Source organism: Nycticebus coucang, chromosome 3, assembly GCF_027406575.1.
Source record: "Nycticebus coucang isolate mNycCou1 chromosome 3, mNycCou1.pri, whole genome shotgun sequence".
Taxonomy (NCBI): Eukaryota; Metazoa; Chordata; class Mammalia; order Primates; family Lorisidae; genus Nycticebus; species Nycticebus coucang.
Window position 1 is genome coordinate 133,568,569 of NC_069782.1, and position 8,880 is coordinate 133,577,448.

The window sequence follows — 8,880 nt, forward strand, 5'->3', positions numbered from 1 at the left end:
ACCTCCAGATTCTGGTGCTGAGGTGCAGGGTCCTCCCCTGAATGACGTTTGTCAGTGAAGATGGGCACCTTGCAAAAGCCTCCCTGGTGAGAGGAGAGCTTGAGAAGAGGGAAGGGAGAGGAAAACATTCTAAATCTGAATACCTTCCATTTGGCGAGTGAACGCCCTTATCCACGTGGGTGTGCGTAAGTATCATTTTCTCCCACACTTTGGCCAGGGGCCTGGCAGACACCGAGGGTCTTGTGACTGGAAAGAATTCCAAAGCAGGAAATGAAACACCTGTTTATCACCCTGGGCTAACTACGTCAGAATTTCACTGGTGCTGTCAGGGCTCAGGATGTCTCACAAAATGTTCTATAGCAGGCATCCTGCCTCAAAAAAAATACACACTCCCCGAACCCAGTCACAGGCAAAGGTCACACTGTTGATTTGCGTCACATGCTTTCAATTCATCCAAAAGTCTCTGGTTGCCTGTCATGTCCCAAGCCCAGGGCCGGGTGAGGAATGCATCTGACATGTACGTGGTCCCTGCCCTCCACCTCTCCAGTCATCTTGTTTGGGGTTTTAAACCTAGTATTCATGGATGCTTGTTTTGGACAGAGTATGCTTGTCTCAGCTTGGGTACTGCTCCTCCTGCCCCACTGACGGCCGCAAAGAGCTGACGATGGCCCGGTGCCTGCAGATGGCTCAGCTCGGGTGCTTCTCTCCCCTGTTCTGTGGGAGAGGGACTGAGTCTGTCCAGTGCCATTCCATCTCAGAGTCTAGGAGATCAGCTTGCGATCGTTTCAGCTTTGCTCATGGTGAATCTTCTCCGGCCCTCCCAGCTATGCTGAGATGCTAGGCAGCAGCCAGAGCTGTGTTCTGCCCTGCCTGTGCCCACCAAGAGCCTCTGACGCAGCCCAAACCAGGCCTCCTCTCCCCACGTCGCAGCCCAGCCCTGCCATCTGCTGGCTCTGCTCATATTTTGACGCATGTAAATAGTTACCAGGTGTGACTCCATGCCAGTTAGACACAAGCAAGCCTGCTCAGTGAAGTGGCCTGGCCTTCCAGAAGAGGGGCTGTGTGACAGGAGCAGTCTGCCATACCATCTGCTCTGGATGTGATGCCCTGTTGCCATGGCACCCAAGTTACAGAGTGAAGTCTCTGAATCACTGTTTCCCCGGGATCTTTGCTCAGACTGAGGAGAATCATCTCCTATGGCCCCTCGTAGGACTTAGGGGACCGATCAACCTTGACAGCTGTAAATCCTAGCAAGCTCTTGGCTTAAGATCAAAATTGCTGTTGGTGCAACTGAAAATGTCATGGTTCTGAGTCACAAAAGTGTTCTCTTTGGGGTCTCTACATACTAATTTAGAAAGCCTGAAGAACCAGGGAATATAGAGAGGAGAAAAGTACTCAGGAGGAAAAGGCTGGTGGCTCAGCCCTCAGTCTGGGATCTGAGTGTCCTTCATTTGGGCAAGTGTGCTCCCTGCAGTTTGCGGGAGTCCTGGTCCCCTGCACTGCCTCACACTTCTTCCTGCTTTATGTCACCCGCCTGACCCACAGTGAAACTGAGTTGTCAGCCTCTGGGTGAAGCTAGATTTAGCCTGGAGAAAAGAAAGACAATTAAATAATGCTCCATGAAGGGCTTGTAAAATATGCTTCATTTATGGGTTGGGTGGGGAGGAGGGGTGCACATATAACATACATAAGCTAAAAGATATAATTAAAAAATAGGAAATCTTTCGTTAATCTTATTGTTCCAGAATAACCACTTTTTAATAATTGGTGTATATCTTATAAAAAGTGTTTTAAACGGAAGGATTTAAGGTGAGAGCCACCTTCTATCTTCTGCAAATTGAAAAAAAAAGAGAAAATTAGTTTAAACCACAGCATTTGAAAAACCTCATGGTCACAGATGACGTTAACAGCAGAATGGATGGCCAGTGGTGGTGGTGTGGGGATCCCCTCCTTGGAAGTTCTGAACTAGAACCCAGCCTGGACTATGTCCAGTTATGTCCTAGCAGGAGTAGTGGGGAAGGGGCCGTGTGTGGCTGGGACAGCTGCTGGTGGTAGTGGGGATGGTGACTAAATATTACCTGAAATTACTTCTAGCTCTAAGATTCTCTGATCTCAGGCAATAGAAGTGGCTGTGTTAACATGCCACTAGATACAAGATAGATGGTAGGCACAGTCTACGAGCTAGAGTCTGTTCAGTGCTGCAGGGACTTTGGGTGTGTGGCTCTTACCTGGCTCCTCAGAGCTTTGGTGGTGGTGGTGGGGTCTCTCCTTTGATTTCTCACTGCCAAGTCCCCTGCTTCACATTCCCTTTGTCAGAGTCATGGGCCTCCTTGATGGAGGGGGCCCAGGCTAGTCTGCACTGAGAACCTGTAGACTGCCCTGTGCTTTCTATCAGCCTGGCTTGGTTTGTTGTATAAGGCTTCACAAATAGGCAAATATTCAGGGGGTTCTGGTTGATTAGCCTCCAGTCCCCTCTTCCCCCAACTGAACACCATACCGTCCTGGGAGACCCATCTCCCATTCATTTTCATGTCTGAGTACTCAGAAGTATACACGTTTGGTCTTTTCAAACATTGTACTTTCATCTGCCTTGTTGGAGCTCTTGAGCATTTGCAAATGTTATTTCCTCCACACACTATTCTTCCTCAGAGCAGATTCTTGCTTTCTTTCCAACCAGCTTTTTCTTTTGCAAGGTTCAGATCAAAGGTCTTCTGTTGGTAAAGAGAAGTGGTGTACCATAGCAGTTAAGAACAGGGCTTTGAGGTCAGATGCACTGTATTCAAATCCTGGCTCTAAACTAATGCCTGTAATCCTAGCACTCTGGGAGGCAGGCAGATCGCTTGAGCTCAGGGGTTCAAGATCAGTCTGAGCAAGAGTAAGACCCTGTCCATCTCTACTAGAAATGAAAAACTGAGGCAAGAGGATCACTTGAGCCCAAGAGTTTGAGGTTGCTGTGAGCTGTGATGCTGGCACTCTCCTGAGGGTGAAGAAGTGAGACTCTTCAAAAAAAAAAAAAAGTCAAAACAAAACAAGAAATAAAGAAACAAATCCTGGCTCTGCCACTCAGTAAGTTCCTTGAACAAGTTGCTTTACCTCTGTGAGCCTCTATTATCTATGAAATGGGACCACTAGGTACAGATTTCACAGGATTGTTGAATGATGGGATCATCCACCTAAGGGCTTAAGTCCCTTCTGGGTAAGTGTTCAGGGAGTGCAGGCAACCCTGTTATCTTGATGAGGCTTCTGCTGCTGATCAGACTTGAGCTCTGCTCATTCTTCCACTCCTTGGTGGAACAAGATGTCCTGTGTTGCACATGGCTCGACTCATGGTCTGATGTTATTTTCTGGTTGTTTATGCGTGTAGGTTTGATCTCCGTGACCTGTGAGCACTTGGAGTTGGGATTTTATCCCTGCCCCCACTTCTCCCATCACCCCAAGACCTAGTTCAATAGTGTGCATTCTGAAATCCTGCACTGTTGTTGATAAGTACTCTTTCCCTTATTATATAGATCTACTCAGAATCTTGGTCCTCTCCCCTGTTAAAGAAAAAAAATATTCAATGGTACCTGTTGAGGCATGGTAAGGAAGACTTCGTCAGGACCATCAGTGGACTTACAGGGACCACTGCAATGAGATTTTGCAGTGAGGACAGAGATTGGTTCGATTCTGAACATAGCATGGGCAAGCGGGGATGTACAGCCAAGGAGCGGGGTGAGAGTCAGCGGACAGAGTTTCTAAGAGGAAGCATCAGGGGTGAGGGGGTTTCTGACTAAACTGAGCTGACTGGATTCTGGCTGAAGGCGGCCCAGGGTGGTCAGACATTACCCGCGGATGGTGGAGGATGAGAAACCAATCTGATCGAGGATGACCAGATATTGAGGGTGGGGAGTTCTTGCCCAGCTGACTTTGCGGGGTTCTTTGCTAAAACTGAATTTTACTAGGAAGCATACTGAAGGGTCTAGGAGAAGGTTCAGAAATCTGACTAAATTTTGGTTAACCAGAGAATTTTTGTCTCCTCTTGGAGTGGGCTATCTCCTTCCTAGGGCGAAGGTGTGAGGGATTTGAAATGCCCTTAGGCCTGCCCAGTTACCAGGCTTTACAGACACTGAATGGAACACGACATGCCCCAGGACGGTGCTGCTCATGCATAGGACAATTACGCACATGCCCCATGGACAAGAACTGCCGTACCCTGTCTTGTCGTTTCCTCCCAAGGATCCATGGTGACCATGAACCCTCTGGCACAGAGTGAGTTTCTCCAGCCTACTTTGTCGTTAGGAGGCGCTTCCCTCCAGAGGGCGCAGTTGAGCAGCGGCAGGCAGCTCCTTGCCTTAGCATCAAACAGAAAAGAGCCATTTCCAGGCCTGTCCTGGGGCGGAGGCGACAAGGAAAGGAATGTGGAGGTCAGCTCAACGACCTTGCTGCCTCCAGGGAGCCCTGCGCAGCCTTTCTCCCAGCATCACAGGATTAGGGGGCCAGAAGTGGGAGGATGAATGTCTATTAGCAGGAACAGTCTTTGCTAAATCTGGACATGTTATTCTGGTGATGAGAGATTTTCTTCTCAAAGGATTTGTGTGTTTGTATGTTTCTGTGCATTTCTGCCATAAGAGAAAGGTATCAGGATAAATAATGAGGAACTGTATAAATGATAAGGGCAGGAGGTATTTAAAATTTTGCTAAACAGAAAGGTCTTCTCTAAGGATTTATCTGAGATTGTTCCAGATGATCTGATAGACACAGGGAGGTGGACAGGTGGCAGTCGGAGCTGCTAAATCTGGGCTCTGCTGGGGACACTGTAGGAAGCCTTAGCCTAAAACTCAGCTTTGGATTGTAGAGGCGGGAAGGAGGAGGCCAGGTACTGTATATAGAACATTTCTATCTCCAACATTCAAGGTAAGTATGAATTACTCCCAGTTTACAGATGGATAAACCGAGACTTAGAGATGGAGTCATTTGCCCAGATATTGGTCACATAAGGACGGAGCTGGGGTCTAATGGAACAGCTTACTCCAGAGCCTGGGCCCTAACTGTGACTGCCTTGACCTCCCCATCTCCAGCACGCCTTGCCTCCTGGCCCCTTCTGTCCTCCTAGATGGAGCTTTCTCAAGGCAGGAATAGTGCCCCACTTAATTTAGTTTTCCTGGCACCTGGCACAGTCCTTTGTATATAGGAGTGATGGCCCCTCAGTACCTGTTTTGTGTTTGTACAGATGACCTAGCTAAAAAAAAAAAAAAGGTGTTTTGTGAGTGAGCAAGTGCAGGAATACATGGCTGGATGAGTGACTGAACGAAAGGATGTATGGATGACACAGAAACCCGGGTCCCTTCCCGGGTGCTCATCAGGAGGCAGCTGTCAGAGGCGTTCCTGCCCTTTGCTATGTAGAAGAGGTAGCTGCCATCTCTGGGGCAGCAGGGATGTCCTGCCTGGTACCTTCTCACTGGCTCCACTGTTGCTATGGTAACGCATGACTCAGCTCTGGCTTTTCTGGGGAGATCTTGGAGCTGACCTGGGGAGCCAGAGCAGAGGGGGCCAGAAGGGCCAAGTCAAGAGATCCCACAGCGGGAGGCAGTGCTCCAGACCTCTCCAGTGAAGTCCACAAACATTTCCTGAGCACCTGCCAAGAGTTTGGCCCTAAGAGAGGCATGTGGTGAGGGAGCCCTCAGGGAACAGACTCACACCTGGGAGGTGGTGCTGAGGCTGTAGGAATTTGGCTGTAAGGAGTCCTCCTAAGAGCAAGGCTAAAAATTGCTGGGATTTTTGTGTTGAGCTTATTTATCAGGTTCCTTTTGACTTACTCTTCCAATGGCTCTATGAGGTGAGAAATAATTCCAACTTTACAGTGGAGGAAACTGAGGCAAAACCAAGGCTCATAGAAATGATGAGACTTGCTGAGCTAGGACCTGGCATGGCTGGTATTTGAACATGGAGCCCATGCCATTAGCCCCTGTGCCGCTTATACTGAGTCAGTCTCATTGGTCTTGACACCGACTTTGTCATGGGAGAAGTCTGGGCCTGGTGGGCAGGCCCTCATGTGCAGCCCCATGTTGGGTGGGCACGTGGAGAGAAGGCAGGGGCTGCTCTTGCTTGTTCCTTTCTGGATCGTTAGAAATGTTCTGGCAGAGTAACCTTGCTGTATGATGTGATGTCTTGTCTTATTCTGGATGTGTGGAGTTTGTGTAGATTCCCTCCCTGGCCAGACTATAAAATGCCACAAAGAGGAAATACAGATGTGTGGAGAGGGCTTCCTGGGAACTGCACCAGCCAGAGCTGTGCACCACCGACGTCCTCCCTGGGCCTGAATCTGGCTCTACATACAGTGTCTGCTCTAGTCTTACTCGGGGGTGTGGGGTATGCTCGGATGACTCACTGTCCTTGGCTGGGAGATCTTGGGGCTGATCTGCAGCTTCCTGACCCCTGGGGTCCTGGGGGACTGATTCAGCACTAGCTATGCCTTTTGGAAGAGGAGACATAAGTTAGTCCTTCGGGGTCCAACCACTGTCCCAGGAGACCTGTGGTCTAATGTAGCCCAGTCTACTCTTCAGGAATAGGTGCAGCAGTAACGCCATGGGGGCTGTCACTCATCTCCATCCAGCTGGGAAGGCAGCCAAGGGTGGCTGATGAGAAGACAGGATGTGGGTCCTTGCTTTGAATTTCTATTCTAAATAAAGTTCCTCCAAATGTCACTGACCAGTGGGTTTGAAAGGAACAGATGTGACAAAACCCTTCCTAACTCCTCACCCCACTCTTGTCCAGCAAGTCTCACTTTGCACTTTTAAGACCTACCTGTTCTCATCAAGAAGAGAAGGAATGTTTTTGAACATCTCTGAGGTTTATGTGGCTCCATCCTTCTGGGAGATAATTTGTTGTTTACAGGTTTTATTTTCTGGTTTCTTTGTGGAGCTGTAGAGAAACCTCAAAGGATGGAAAGTGCCATTTTCACCTATAAAGGAGAATCTTACATTGTGGAGGAGGAAATAACCAAGGCTCAGGCTCAGAGGAACAGAGTACAAGCACTTGGGAGACAGCAATTGTGTGGAGTTGATTTTCTTTGGGGAGGCCTTTATGTTTTAGGGAGCTAAAACTGTTACACTGCAAACTCAAAGCTGATCTGGTTATTCTCACATTCCTCTTCCTCAGCTTCAGAGCCAGTTTCATTTTGAATTACTTAACGCTCTTCATTGATCTCGGACTTATTTGAAGCCACCAGTCTAGTCTATAGGCCTAGTTCCCCTTCTACTTTTGTTCAGCACATGATGCTGTTACTAATTACTTGGTTTAAATACCTTCTCCTCACTTTTTTTTGGTCTTTTTGAGATAGAGTCTCACTCTGAAGCCCTGGGTAGAGTACTGTGGTGTCATTATAGCTCACAGCAACCTCAAACTCTTGGGCTCAAGTGATCATCTTGCCTCAGCCTTATGAGTAACATTTGCTATTTTTAGTAGAAGATGAGGTCTCACTCTTGCTCAGGCTGGTCTCTAACTCCTGAGCTCAAGCAATCCTCCTGAGTCAGCCTCCCAGAGCGCTAAGATTACAGACGTGAGCCACCGCACCCAGCCCTTCTCCTCACTCTTGAGTCAGAATGACTGAATAGCTCCCAGGCAATAGTTCTTTTTATGGTAAGGTGCTTGGTGGTGAACGGATATATAGCAAGTTGGTAAAGATAGAATGCAGTGATTACCAGCAGAAGAGGGATCACTTCAAGCAGGCTTTGTGCACAGAGATGTTCACTGCAGAACTGTTTATAATAGCAAAAACGTGGCGATAACTTATTCCTCAGGAGGGGAGGCTAGATAAATTAGGGTACATGCATATGGACAGTGAGGTAAGAGCAGCTAAAGAATGAGGTAGAGATTAATATCCAACAGAAGTTAGTGTGATACCACTTACGTAAAGAAGAACAAAACACATGTGACACACACATAAAAAAATTTTGGAAAGATGCATAAAAAACTTAATGTTGCCTGGGGTGGCTCCTGTGGCTCAAGGAGTAGGGCGTCAGCCCCATATGCCAGAGGTGCCAGGTTCAAACCCAGCCACCCCCCCAAAACTGCAAAAAACAAACAAATGAACAAAAACTTAGTATTGGTATCTCAGGGTGGACTGAGGAATCAGGAATGGGATCTTTAATCTGTTACTTAATTTTTCTGTCAGTAGTTGAATTTTTTTACTATGACTGTATTGTGTTTTTGTTTTGTTTTGTTTTGTTTTAAAAAAAAACCCACTAGTTAAACAAGCAACCTATCTTTGGACGGCAATGGGAAAAGTTAACTCCAGAAGGGGCCCTTCCCCATGGGTGGAGGGGACAGCCAGGCGCGGTGAAGGCACATGCTGCCCTTTGCTGTATGCTTCTTGGCTGCCTCTGCCCTCCGCCCCCTGGACAAACCAAACAACCTTCCAGCTCTGTCCAGTGAGGCGGAGACTAGACGGACCATGAGAACATTCTGAATCACAGCCTGGGAGAGATTTAACCTAGGACTTCCTGGACATTCACTGACCACAGGTTGCCACCAACTCTGCACTGGAAGTTGACCACATACCCGACAGCACCGAACACGGCACTGCTCACATAGCTAAGGACTCCATAGTGTTAAGGTGAATCAAATTGCTGTCTCATTCAAGTACCACCATGGCTCATCACTGCTTGTTTCATGAAGTCCAAACCTGCCTTAGATTAGTGGTCGAGTGTTTCCGTGATTCCTCATTTGCTGTGACTTCTCAGGATATACCACCATATCCTCCAGCACTGCCTGGGTTGGAATCCTGGCTTTACTTACCATGTGAACACAGATTAGCCACTTACCCTTCCTGTGCCTCAGTTTCCTCCTTTGGAAAGTGGGGAGGATAAGAATAGCACCTGCCTCACAGGATTGACATGGGAT